This window comes from Gadus chalcogrammus, chromosome 14 (genome assembly GCF_026213295.1).
Source record: "Gadus chalcogrammus isolate NIFS_2021 chromosome 14, NIFS_Gcha_1.0, whole genome shotgun sequence".
In the NCBI taxonomy this organism is placed as follows: Eukaryota; Metazoa; Chordata; class Actinopteri; order Gadiformes; family Gadidae; genus Gadus; species Gadus chalcogrammus.
This window is the reverse complement of record NC_079425.1, coordinates 19,447,860-19,462,859: the sequence shown is the minus strand read 5'-3', so window position 1 is coordinate 19,462,859 and position 15,000 is coordinate 19,447,860. Positions and strand designations below refer to the sequence as shown.

General features: G+C 43.6%; 1 protein-coding gene across 1 annotated transcript in view; it reads right to left on the bottom strand.

The window, feature by feature from the left end:
- The window catches only part of fam189a1 (family with sequence similarity 189 member A1), a 59,583-nt gene that overhangs the window by 34,903 nt on the left and 9,680 nt on the right, over nucleotides 1-15,000 (bottom strand). The window lies entirely within an intron of this gene.

The window sequence follows — 15,000 nt, the reverse complement described above, 5'->3', positions numbered from 1 at the left end:
TAACAGCAAGATGGTTGCTATCGGCAACATGTCTTTGTCAAAGGACGGACACAAACACATAAACAACACACTATCTTTACGGGTGGGCTCAGCTGCCATTCATTCCTTGCATGGCCATAAGTCCCGCCCTCAGTGGTGTCTGCCGCTGGGACGCGCTCACATTCTAATAGCTGTCCATCATCTCTGCTTGTAAAAGAGGTGCCAGCGTTCTGTGATGGGAATAAGCAGCGACTGTAAAGTTTATGGGGGACTTTAAAAACGCCCGGGTAAAGAGAAACATGGCCGTCGCATAAACGCTGAGGTCAGCGATGCTGTGCACTCCGCCTGCTTGCCAGATCCGTTGGCTCCAGGCCTAACAACCACACACATACACCTACACACAGACACATACAGTATATACTGTATATATATAAAGACGAGCAGAAGTATATACACACACATAATCATATGCACGAATATTCACACAGACATGTAAGGGATAAACAAAAGACTGCATTGTGTACGACTCATCTTGTGCTTCACAACCTTCTTTGTATTACCTCACACTAACCTTCCATCGGACTCACACACACACACACACACAGCATTTTCTTCGCAAGGTATCTTGTTCTCAGTCGAAACGAGCTTCAGAGTAATCGATGAGTGAACATCTTCACCTCAAATAAAATGATGTTATAGGGGGCATTCTGGTGGGAGGGAGGTTTCGAAAGAACCTTCCGTCCGGCCTGAGAGAGCATCGTGAGGAGAGACGGTTTCGGTTCCACTAGCTCCTCTGTAGCTTCCACCAGCCTCACGCGCCCCGATACTGTCGTTTCAGAGACAGTGTCCGAGGTAAGCCGTGCTTTTTAACAGTGTTTTTCTGAGTGCCTGCTTGTTTCAGGTTTGACCTCAACGTCTTGGTGCTCGGGGGTAGGGGGACGGGATTAGGGGGACGGGGGGGGGGGCAGGGGTTGCTATGGTAACCGGAACGATGGAGCGGAGCAGTTTCTTTTTTTTCTCTTAACAGCTGATTGCTCGCGCTCGCGGTGATACGCGCTGGAGGCACGTGGAGACATGTTTCTGCTCTTGTTCTCCGAGCGTGGAGTCCTTGCGAGGTCAGGGGTCACGATCCAGCTCTGTGCTCTGACTTTCAACCCTCTCTCTCTCTCTCCATCCCTCCCTACCTCCCTCCCTCTTCCTCACCATCTCTGTTCACCCTCTATTACACATCAACACCTCTCTCTCACTCTCCCCCCTCGCCATCTCTTTTCACCCTCTATTGCACATCAACACCTCTCTCTCTTCTGTCTCCATCCATCCCAACCTCTCTCTACCTCATTCTCTTGTCATTGCTTGCTCTATCTCTCTTCAAACTACCATCTCTGTCCCTCTCCATTACGCTCATACAGCCCAATATCTCTTAACGTTCCTCTCTCTTACGTGTCTCTCAATCTCTCTCCATCTCTCTCTCTCTACCTTTTTCTATTGCATTGTCTTCTGTTCTCTCTCCCTTCCCTCCATCTTATTCGCTCCCTATCCCTTGATCTCTTTCGCTGCCCCTGACCAGTCTTTGTCTCTACCTTTCTTTCTTAGTCTCAATCCCCTGCCCATCAATCTCCTCCGGCTTCCTCCCTCCACTGGCTCCCCTCATCTTCTTTCTTAGCATTATATATTGCAATCTCTCCATCTTCATGTCTTCAAACCAGCCATATAACCCACCCCCCTGAACACGTACGCACAGGCGCAAAAATAAATATAAATAAATAAATCCCCCAAAATATATTATAATCAAAATCCTAAAATCAATCAACCAAATCCAACAAACAAGCAACACACAGTAGGTCACTGTAGAGCCAAAGGCCTTCAGCTGTCAGCAGTTTGTGGATCCGTGTGTTGTGTTGTTTGCAGGGGTCACCCCGCTCTGCTGGTTTATTGAACCTTTGTGGGCCCTAGAGTATAATTACAACATTCACTCTTAGCTTTCCTGAAAACATTTGACTTCAAGACCACATTCTCATCCTCCATGGATGCTGTGTTTTCATCCTCTTTGGCCCTGAGGTCACACCAACACCCTCTTTATTTTATTGGAATGGATTTGAGATTACATTCATGGAAGAAAACTTAAAAAAATAATGATGTGATGAATATGATCTCTAAAACATGCCGGCATATTCATTTCGGTATAGTAGGTTACATTAATCACATTTGATTTGGAACTTGTGTCTATGTTGCAATGTTTCAATCCCACCATGCTACCTAATCGGTTGCATAATCGGTAGCATGCTACCGACTAGGTAGCATGTTAGGATGACATGGAAGATACTAAAGATCACCCGGGGTCGGTTGGGTTTGGATCCAGGATTTTCCGAGAACTCAGAGATTGATCAAACTTTGATGATCAAACCATTAAACTTTTGGAAATGTCTGTGCCTGTGCCTGATATGAGGGCATATGCGTATGCGTGTGTGTGCATATGAGTGTCAGCCTACGTGTGCGCGTGTGTACATGCGGGAATGCGCCATTCATATGCCCTCCTCATGTCTGGGTTAATCTTACTTCCTGTTTACCTATACACAGGAAGAGCTCCTAATTCAGGTCACCTGCCAACTAGAACCAGCACTGTTCCTGAAGCATTAGAGCCCTGGCTCTAGTGACCCCTACCTCCCTGTGTGTGTGTTTGTGTGTGTATGTGTTTGTGTGTGTGTGTGTGTGTGTGTGTGTATGTGTATGTGTATGTGTATGTGTCTGCGTGCGTGCGTGCGTGCGTGCGTGCGTGCGTGCGTATGCGTGCACGCGTGTGTGTGTTTTCTCTGGATGTGAGTGTTGGGGCATGTGAGTGTTGGTGTGTGTGTGCGTGTGTATGTGTGTATGTGTTTAGTATCTGTCCCCTAAAGGTGTTCAACTACCCCCCCCCCACACCCCATGGAGTTGAGGAGCTGTTTGGCCCCTGAGCACCACACTGTGACTGACCAGCTGTCTATCACCTCACAATGGGACCAATTCTACCTGCAGCCGTGCCTGGAACAATAAGGCAAACCCCAACAAGCTTTTATTTAGCCAAAGACAAAAAACTATCTGATAACGTTAAAAAAATCAAAGACAAATTATCACTTTGTTGGGAAAGATCTGCAGCCTCTAAACATGAATGAATGCCCTCAGGTTTTTCAAGCCTTGAACAACCTCATTTCCACAGGAAATAGATACATATAAGTGCCTTAAAGAGTTACTGAAATTTGTGTTTCAACACCACCCCACCAGCCCCCACCAGCCCCCAGTACCAGGTCCTGTTGGTTTGAGTTGGCTGTAATACCCTTCAGTAGGGCTGGGGTGATAATCGAATTTCGATTTTAGCGTCAAACAATCAAAAAACTAATATAATCGATTTCTTATAATCGATTATATATAGATTGAACATTTTCTTTTTGACCATTTTGTGTATTTTTTTTAAGGAGAAATTTCAAAATGTTGTTACAAAGTGTCTTTGGGAGACACATGCTGAATAAATCCATCATGTTTTCAAACTCAAAAATAATCGTTCGAATAATCGTGATTTCAATATTGACCAAAATAGTCGTGAATATGATTTTTTCCATAATCGAGCAGCCCTACCCTTCAGTAGATATCACAGCTCACAAAGCATGACGACGTCCTGTCAACCACCCTAATGAAGCAGAGGAAAAAGACTTCCCAAGCAGAAACTGCAGGCATCACAGACTCGTAACTCATAACAACCCTGAACGTTGCCAATCTGCCTAGCAAGAATAGAATCAAACAAATTCCCTCCAGAAAATTAGATAACTGATCTTTTGTTAGTCCTCACAGCTTGCTGAAGAGCTCAGCTCCTTAGAGGGAGAGTGTGGTGACTCCTTAGTGTTTCACCGATCATAATCGGACATCTGGCGGCAGGGAAAAACAGGTGACATATCACTCTTCCACCAGTACAGACCCCTAGCCATTCTTATTCATTTATGCACGCGACAATCAGAGAAGCCATTACGGGAGAACGGGTTTTTACAAGGCGGGCTGTTTCTCGACACGTCACGCCACAGCCCTGAGATGGATGGAGCCGGGGTGGTTGCCTTGGTAACCTCCTGCTGGAGGGTTGCCAGGAACCATAATGATTTTGCATCAACCACTGCACCAAGTCCCTGGTAGCTCTCTCTCCATCACTTTGTAGTGTGGGAAGAACAGCAAAGCAAACTTAAATGTGGTTAAATGTGCTCCCGCTCCAATGCAGGGTACACGACACGCACAGACAAACACATACTGGTGCACACAGACTCAATGGTCTGTGTCCGTAAGTATCAAAGCATCTATCTCCCTGGTAACCCAACCATCCAAACAGGTCTATAACATGAATAACAAATCAAACTTGGAACATAACCGATGAACATTTATGATATTGAAAAATATCGTAAATGTTAAACCTATTAAACCTACAACATGTCTGTCAAACTTATAACAAGCTTATAACACGCTTGTGTCTCTAGAAATCAATATCGCACTCAAAGGGTCAAAGAGTTTAAAAAGGGTGTCTTAAAATAAAGACTTCAAATGTCTTAAAATAAAGACTTCTTTAAATATCTCCTCCCTGACAACGATAGCCAGGCGGAAAGAGGAAACACACACTCACTCTCGCTCACACACAACTGAGACACAACTGTCTGTCTCAAAAGCTCCTTTTACCCTTCAGTATCAGATCACAGGGAAATCCGACAGGCTATGTATAGAGCACATGTACATGTACGTCATGTTACGTTATGTATGCTAAAAGTGTTATGAGGTGTGTATCTGTAGACGGGGGGAGGGGGGCTGAGGCTCTCAGGGCTGGATCAGAAGGACTGGCTGCCCAACCCAGGGCAGTTAAATGGGGATGGTGAGCCCTCGTGTTCAGCTCCAAAACCCCTCTCAAGCCTGAAGAAACCAAACCCTAAGCAACTTAAACCCATGCCAACAAATCATGCTGGCTGTGACTGTACATGTTTGTATCAGGGTAAATGCCGTACTCTTTGGTCAATTAAATAATAATGGACGCGACTGGAAGCATTGGAAATGCTTCCAATTCTTGCTTTTGAATTAGTTAAAGCAAGAAAATTATTGAGAGAGTCAAAGGCAAGAGAGATTGATTTAAAAAACAGGTAGTGACAGATTGCACGAACAGACGATAGATAAAGATAGATAAACATCGGGTGATTTTTTTTTGTAAGGTTCTTTCATAATATATTATCATCACTTAGTTTGCTTTCGGGAGCATATCTATTAAACATGAACAAGGCATTTGTATAAGCATTAACGCAATAAACCATTTATATAAACGTTATTATACATTTTTAGCCTGCCGTTTGAAGTGAATATTAAGGGAGGCAGCCTAGGTCAGGAAGAGCAGGTGTTTTAAGCTGTTGGTTCCACCTCCGATACTTCCTGTGGAGAGTGTTACTTCCTGTACAACAGGAAGGAGCTCCTTCGTTTGATGCCACATTCAGGCCATATGGGCCGATCCATTAATGCCACCTCCTGAGTGTGAGAAAGCGCTACATCACCCTTTCGAGTGGCAAATACATCCGACAGCCCCGATAAATCCGACGACCAGGCAGTAAAAATCAACAAGCGCCAGGGCCTAGCTCGGTATTGACAAGCTGTCCGTCAAGAATAACCTCGTATAGTCTCCATTTCAATTCATCACACAAAAGGACTCTTTTGTGTGATGAATTGAAATGGAGACTATATTTCATTTTCATCCCCATATCCCCGGGTACGTTTGAATCGTAGTAGTAAAAATGAACATTTCCCTTTCCAACCCGATTGATCCTGCAAAGGATGAGGTGTATGCACCGTGCACGCATTGAGACGGCCCTATACGATGCCACCCCTCCCCCCTCCCCCTCCCCCTCCATACATCTCCCATATGGTGAGAGACCTGCCTTCCGATTCCTCCCCCCTCCCCCTTCTCTTTTCACTTTCCCAACACACGCACACACGACACATCCCACCTCCTCTCTTCCCTTTCCTGGCCGGCCCCCCTCCCCCACACCGCTCATCGCTGTTCCTTCAGAGCTCTGCGCTCGCAGCAGCATCCCTCCGCCACCGTTGCCGTGGAAACAGTGGAATAACAGCAGCTGCTGACGAGGGGGCGTGGCGTGGCGTGCGTAACTGTACATTCCTCCCCTCTATCTCTCTCGCCTTCTCTCCGTGTCTTCTTTTTCCTCCACACCTGTCGTCTCTGCTCTTCATCCCCTCTCCTCCGTCATCTCTCCAGCTCTCTGCCCTCCTCTCCCCTCCCCAGATCTCGTATCCTTCGTCTCCTTCCTCTGTATCTTGCCACCTGGCCATCTTCTCTTCAGCTCTACTTTCAACTTAATTTCCCTCCGTCGCTGCTCTCCATCATCTCCTCCCCATCTCTTTTCTTCATGTCGCTTCATGTCCATCTCTACTCTCCCTTCAAGCATCCCTCTCCTCTCCATCTCTCCTCCTTCTCTCCAGGCTGAGGGGGCAGGTTATGGTCAGCCTTTGCCCATAAAAGGGTTTTATAACACACACGGGTTCATGAATCCTCTCTCAAACGCACACAACAGATCAAAAACTATAATATTATTCAATTTTTAATGATTACAATAAAACCACAAATGAGAAATTAGAGTAATCCAATAACAATGTCATGACATTACTAAAACAAAAATAAAGCTAAATTTATTTAGATTTATTTGTATTTGTAGAGAATACAAATAAAATAGGATTTATTGCACGAGCCTATTCATCCTATCACACGTGATGAGGAATATATTTTATTGTCAATGCCTAGTAAAACACAACAAATCCTAGATCAGCAGCAATCCACTGCACTACAAACTCATGGATATGCATAATAAAATGAGAAATAATATATACAAATGTGATGAATAGTGCTATTCATAATAAAATGATAAGATGAAGAGAGCGTATCTTTTCTCAGAGAGCCAATGACAGTAGGAGTCTAGGGGACCCTTTATCACCCTTTATCGGTGTGTGTTGTGCGGTGTGTCTGTATAAGACAGATAAACACCTACAAACCTGGAGGTTTGTAGAGGGAGCTCTCTCTTGGTATCAGGTTTGTGTGTGTGTGTGTGTGTGTGTGTGTGTGTGTGTGTGTGTGTGTGTGTGTGTGTGTGTGTGTGTGTGTGTGTGTGTGTGTGTGTGTGTGTGTGTGTGTGTGTGTGTGTGGGAAGGGGGGCATAAAGCTGACATGTTGACTGGGAAGCCCAAGTTATTCTGCTTTAATCTACAAACCCCCCCCCCCCCCACAGACACACACACAGTCTTCAATTCAACAAGACTTTCTTTCATTCGGCTTTTCACAGATGACTGCTGGATATTAACAGAGGTTGGCACTGGGGCCAATTGGGTGCCAGCAGGTCTGGCCAGTAAGCGGACGGACAGCAGAGCTACAGAAGCTCTGGAACATCCCTCTCTATGTTCTCCATGCACATTTAGACTATCCAGTCAGCGTGTTTGTCTGTGAATCCTCCCAAGCCCCTGGAAGTAATTTCACAAGGAGCCTGGTCATCACAGGAAGTGGCTGAACGCGCTTTCAAGTCGAGGAGCAATTAACACTGAGGGAGGGCATAGCAAATGATTATAACCATGCAGCACATCATCCCTGATCTCTAATGTCCCCCGCCCACACACACACACACACACACACACACACACACACACACACACACACACACACACACACACACACACACACACACACACACACACACACACACACACACACACACACACACACACACACACACACACACACACACGCGCGCGCGCGCGCGCGCGCACGCAAGCCGTGTTACGGCTCATTTTAAACGTATTGAGCTAGGATTAGTGCAGTGGTGGACCACTGGGCAGGGAATTCAAACGGAGCCTGTTCCGTTGCCTAAATCTACTCATCAACATCCATACAAGACAGGGGAAACATTAAATAAAGAGCGATGACTGTATGTAGGGCTGGAGTTTACTTTGATTAAAAGAGTTTTAATCAAAGACATGGCCAAAAGATAGCTTACTTCCTTGTTTGCATCTGGGAGTATTTGAACAAATAAATCATCTTAATCACAACTTCAGTCTGAGGGTCGCGTTTTTTTTATTTGCTTGTATATTCTGGCATTTAGAACCTATCCATTGCTGTGCTGTGTTATGTCGTAAAAGGCAAGAAATAAAATCTAATCTCAGCAGCGCTTTTATTTTGACAGGCCAGGTTTGTCCTTTGAGCTTTCATGTTGACGGGCATGGCTAGTTTGTTTGCCACCAATGTGTGAAGGAATGAGTCACAAAACAAACTGTGAATATGTGGCTCAGCCTCCTCCATGATTTCGAAAGATGTTGACTTGTTTGAGTGGAATTGGACGTGCAGAGCCTGGAGACTTTATTTTTGTTCAAATCAAATCAAACTCAAATCATTCTAACACTGTTCATTTAACTGCTAGCTGGAACCTGGATCATTGTAACAGCCTCATTTTAGCTACTGTCTACCACGAATAAGATGTGATTTCCCAAAACAAAATAAGTATTGAGTCTGTTTGTCAAAACTTCTTGAACTGACATCAATAAGACAATCTCACACACGCACGCATGAATTGGAAAGCCAAAAGGGTAAAAACCACGCATCAATGTAGACATGTATTGATGATGATCGCTACAAAACGTGTTGTTTTAGACGGTTCAAATCAAGATCTTAACGCCACTTTTCATCAACTCTACAACTGCATAAAAGACAGCTCTTGCAGCAAGTAGTTATGAACCTTCCTCAACCAATCGTCGATAACCAATGTCAGACATCACCAGTCCATTAAGGATCTTTCAATCGTTCACGTTGTGCATTCACTTTACTACACGATGCGGAGGCTACATTGGGTGATTAATCCATGTACTATTCACGAATATAAGGCTAAACATTATTTGAACCTAGATCACCACGTTTTGTCTGCGTTTAGCTCTCAGAGAGTAGCGTACTGATCCATATTTCCTCCTTTATGACTTTGTTCAATGTGAATTGATTGTGTGTTATGGTAGGCCTACATATTTTATTCTTGATGTTCAGTTTGGCTGTTGTACCATTAGGCAATAACTCTAAATACATATACCTTTAAATAGAAAATCAACATTTACTCTGGTAGAAGTCTATTAGGAAATGTAGATTAAGCACATATTATTAAGAGTTCAGCGATATATCATTCCCATTGCAACAACAAAAACGTTGAAATCGACTGTATTGATTTAATAAGGCAAATTAATATTTCCTATTGGTAACAGGCACAGTGAAGAGTAAGAAGAATAGATGTAGCCTACATTACAGACTAGCAGATGAATTGCCTGAACATTAAACACAGGCAAAAAAATGTATTAATCCGCTACATTCTGAGAGCGTAGACAAAACGTGCTGATCCGAGTTAAATGAATGGTAGAACAACAATCTATTACTGAATTGAACATGTATTAAACACCTGATATAGCCTAGGTTCACATAGTGTAGTGAGGTAAACGGAAAGAAAGCTAAAACACTGTATTTTACGTCGATTCAAATCAATACACATCTGTAATGAGGCCTAGAGTTGACCCCTTTGGCCTTCTATACAGACGCGCACACACACACACACACACACACACACACACACACACACACACACACACACACACACACACACACACACACACACACACACACACACACACACACACACACACACACACACACACACACACACCATTTTTACAGTATAAGTATAAACAGCACAACCAGTTCATAAATGTACATTCAAAAGAAGTTTAAAACATATCCTGCTTTGATGAGTCTGCTGAAGTCCCAAATTGCAGCACGCATTCAGTGTTTTTAGTTAGCTGCTAGTAAGAGAGACAGGCAGAGCAGTAATACCGTTTTACCGCCCACTTTTACATTGCTCGGATCTCACTGACAGCACACTCTAACTCTTGTCAACCCGCCCATCTTTCTGAATCAAAGAACAACTCGAGGACTGAGAACACTCGAGGTGTTGCTAAGTTGTGACTTTTTTTTCTGACTAGGATTTTCGACTTTCGTTCATTCATGTAAATTCAATTACATTTTATTTGTATAGCCCTTAATCAGCATTACAGTTTCAAAGGGCTTAACAGGCCAAATATTTCTGAATTAATAAAAGATAGAAAATCTTTTCGAGTCGGATCGTTCAACTGCTCATAGAAATAATTCCAATGTCAATGTCATATACTGTAGTCTAATGCCCTTGCACATATACTGCGTGCTATACGGTAACGCAGTGAAGATGTAGGGGCTTTGTTAAAATTATATTTTAACCAGAAGTAGACAAACAGTACATGATATAGAAAACATTATCATAATCAATTAGCATTAACGGTTAATTTTGGCACATGAATAAACATTGTGTCCGAGTATCTACTTTAGCATACACATTTAAACACCACATTGAATCGAATCGCACGTACCGCACAACAGATTGGTATTTTTGAACGAATCGTTCATGAATCACGCATCACTACTGAGTATACCGTCTGCCCGCCGAGAGAGAGAGGGGAGGAGGGAGAAATAAAAAGCGCATGATGAGAGCGATTCAGATAATAGAGGGAGTGGGAGCTATTGATTCGATATTTGGACTCTCATCGACTTACATCGAACCATAACACTTTAAAGTTTATACCTGATAGTCCGCAAACCATCTCAATGCGCATTATGATGATTTCTTCGCCAGCGACCCCCCCCCCCCCCCCCCCCCCCAACCACACACACACACACACACACAGACTTAGCCTAGCCGCTAGGAAGAAGTCTGTGGCGGATCGATATGGATTGGTTTTGGAGAAAGCAGCACTTGTGGCAGTGAATGTCCATTATCACTGTAACAATATTGTCCTCTGGGGAGAGACGGCTGTAATTTAGTGCATTGATCCAACGCAAGCCAGCATCAAATCCCTATATCAGAGTTTAGGCCGCGGCTGGAGCAACAACTAAATATTTTCTTGACTGAAAAATCAAGTAATCCCATTCGTGTAATAAATGGAGTGATGAAAGAATACTCACCAAGACAGGGACACACACACTTTAAATCACAACATCAACTCCCCCCACCTCGCGCACACACACACACACACACACACACACACACACACACACACACACACACACACACACACACACACACACACACACACACACACACACACACACACACACACACACACACACACACACACACGCACACACGCACAAAGGATTATCCCTTTAATCCAAATAGCCAATAATATAATCCAATAGTGTCATCAGAAGAACGGGTGGCTCTCTCCGTGACCTTGTCTCAGTGTCACAAGAAAACACTGCATTTTTATACGTTCTCTCAATATGTACTAATGTATGTATGTTGGACCTGGATATGTCTCATTTCCATCCTTATCAGTTAATTCATTTGCTCAGAAAAATATGCATTCTGTCAACTACATCTTTCACAGAATAGAAAACACAGAGAAAATACACTAATCACAAGTCCCGGACATTATGATAACAGTGGGCCACCAATGCAGACTGTAATGATTTTACATGATGCATAACTTTCCATTTTACTCGCTCTGTTAACCATAACAAACAAACAAACCCTTTTTCTCTAAACCATCCCTGCTCTCAAACCTAACCTTAACCAGAGCTGATCTAGTAGCTTCTTTGCCTGATAAACTCAATGATCGATTTTGCATCATGAGGAATTAACACTGAACTGGAAGGCTTCTGATCGTGGTTCTCCCAGGGATAACAACATGGTAATTGTATATTCAACTTGAGTCTGCGCCAGAAATAACAGTGACGGGTAGAAAGAGAATAAGTCATGTTTCAGATCTGAAACGTTCCAGCCAAAGCTTCAGCCAAAAGAAACCTTCACTGAATTGAGAAGTAAAAGATACATCAGCACACGACCTGGCATCATGTATACCTAATGTATAAGCACTGTCATAACCTATTCATTCTGGAATCACTCAATTTGCTCTCAATTTAATTCTATTCTACTCTCCCTCAATCTCTCTCTCCCTGTCTGCCTCTCTCCGTCCGCTGTCTGTCAATCTCACTCTATCAATCTTTTGCGATTTCTCCACTCTCATTACACCTCTCTGCCTACTATGCCAGAACACACACACACACACACACACACACACACACACACACACACACACACACACACACACACACACACACACACACACACACACACACACACACACACACACACACACAAATCCTGTTTTTTATGTTTTCATGAAGCATGCTGTGTGTGGGAAGATCTTTCTCTCCAAGTCTCTCTACTGTTTCATATGTCTCCCTCCATCTCGCTCTCTCTAGATCTCTCCCTCTCTCTCTCTCTCCCTCCCTCCCTCCCTCCCTCCCTCCCTCCCCTCTAAGAAGGTGTCCTGCTGTTTGTATTCCTATGTGAAATTCAGCATTGTCTTTAAGCAAGTCCACCTTTAGCCCCCCTCCACCCCCGACCCCACCCCCAACCAATTCTGACTTGCCTACCGGTTGTCACGGTAACCAAACAGAATCCGGTCCCCAATTGGAGGCTACAGGGGTTAGGAGAAACACAAGGCTTGATGTTTGGATGGGCCAATTATTTATAACCAGCCCAATCGTTCCGTTTGTACGGTGCAGCAATGTCAAATATACACAGACAAATATATTTTTTATAATCCAAATGAATATGATGACATGTATGCATTATGTATGTGTGTATTGTGTTCTTACAGAAAAACATGATTATAAATTAATTGTAGTATTCTCTGTGGTACTGAAACAAGCTCAAAAGGTTATAGACAGCAAAGTCATATACAGCCTGGTAAGGCTATACACAGAGAGCTTCTAAAAGTTAGGCTATAGACACAGTGAGTTCATATACAGGTTATGATATAGAGTTAGGTTCTATCAAGTTTATGGCTATACAAAGTGAGGGTATAAACCGGTTACGATATAGTAGACATTTAAAGATGTCAATAGTAATCGACGTATAGTTAGGTTATAACGGTGAGGCTGTACAAAAGGTGAGGCTGTATACAAAGATGTTATATAAAAGATGAGGCTGTATACAGTGAGGTTATATTAAATATTATGATGTATACAGTGAGGTTATATAAAAGGTTAGAATGTAAACAGTGATGTCATATAAAAGGTTAGGATCTATACAGTGAGGTTATATAACTTTTACATGGTAACACATTAGGGGTTAACTGCGTCAAGAAGGTCCAATTTACAAATGAAATCTGAATGCCCCCCATGGGAATCCAGTGTCAATAGGTCACTACACAGCATCGATGATCTTAACCACCGAAGAGAGACACACTAAAGCAGGCCGTATACTAGCAGAAAGGAAGTTTGGTGGGATCTTAAAAACATAATGAAGTGATTTTTCTAGAAAAGAAAAGAAAACGCATCAAACTTCTTTACAGCAGTTCAGCACCTCCAAGATCTTCTAAATCGCCGAAATCTTAGCAGATGACAACGCTATACATTGTGTGTGATTAGTCAGATGAGCAACGCGGGTGTGATTTATTTTTATCTTATTTCCCGTTTCCACGGCGACCCCACTGATCTTGATTAATGTTCTCTGATCGAACAGAAAGCGCATTAGTACACCATTTTGTTTGTCCACAGAGAAATGATTCAGTCAAGACTGAATGAAAGATTTTGATTTATTCTTATTTGAAGGTTTCTATCAGCGCAACACACACACACACACACACACACACACACACACACACACACACACACACACACACACACACACACACACACACACACACACACACACACACACACACACACACACACACACACACACAAACATATTTTAAGAATGCTATCCCGGTAACACATACACACACAGCGGAAAAAGGAAAGGGACTGGTAGGGACAGAGTGAGAGATTGAGTGATACTTAAATAGGAGGTGGCCTGGGCGAAGGCGTGTTGGCTGGCTTGGTGGTAATGTAGAACTGAGAGTGCTCAGGGTTGTAGTTCCCGACTCCCCGTCCAATCCACGGAGTCACATCACATCACATGACTTTGGGCTATGGCAGGCGGGCCCCGCGGGTTTATTATGCAAGAGAAACCTCTGTGTGAACTCCCCTATAATGCACACCAACTAGGGGTATCTGTCCACACACACACACACACACACACACACACACACACACACACACACACACACACACACACACACACACACACACACACACACACACACACACACACACACACACACACACACTTCACTGAGACACACATCTCTGCACACCTACACACACATCATGTAGCCAGCTCGAGGGAGACATGCAGGCACGTGAGGACACAACAAAACTGATAATCACAGAAACAAAGAGCTTCCTGCTACCAGGCGGCCCCAGGATCAGCCCTACAGCGCAGATACCAGGCTGTTTTTGTTCCTGCAGGAAGCAGCCAGAGCTCCATAGTTCAGGTTCGAATGAAACCAAAACTGTCACCAAAGCTATTTTTAGCTGTCTTTTTGTCTATATGTTGATCTTCTGTCCATCTGCCTGTCTGCCTACCACCGTCGGTGTCTTTTCATCTATCCGTCTATCCAGCCTGTATTTTTGGTTTACCCTTCAGTCAATCTGCCTGCCTGACTTTGTCTTTATGCATGTCTCTATATGTCTGTCTGCTTGCCTGTCTGCATGTCTGTTTTGCTGCCTGCCTCTCTATCCGTCCGACTTTCTCTGTGTTTGTCTGCTTGTCTGTCTACCTTTCTACCTGCATGTACCTCTATCTGTCTGCTGTCTATTGGTATGTCTGTTTATCCATCTTTCTGCTAACCAATGGGTGACATTCCATCTGTGTAGCACGTGAGGTTGTGTTTGAGAACACACTCAAGGTCTTTGTGTCTGGCATCACTGTGTAAACACCTGCAGTAACCTGTGAAGGAGACCGCCAGACATGAAAAAATCCCCTGTAATCCCCAGTAAAGATGAACGTCTATGCTTAAGCCCCT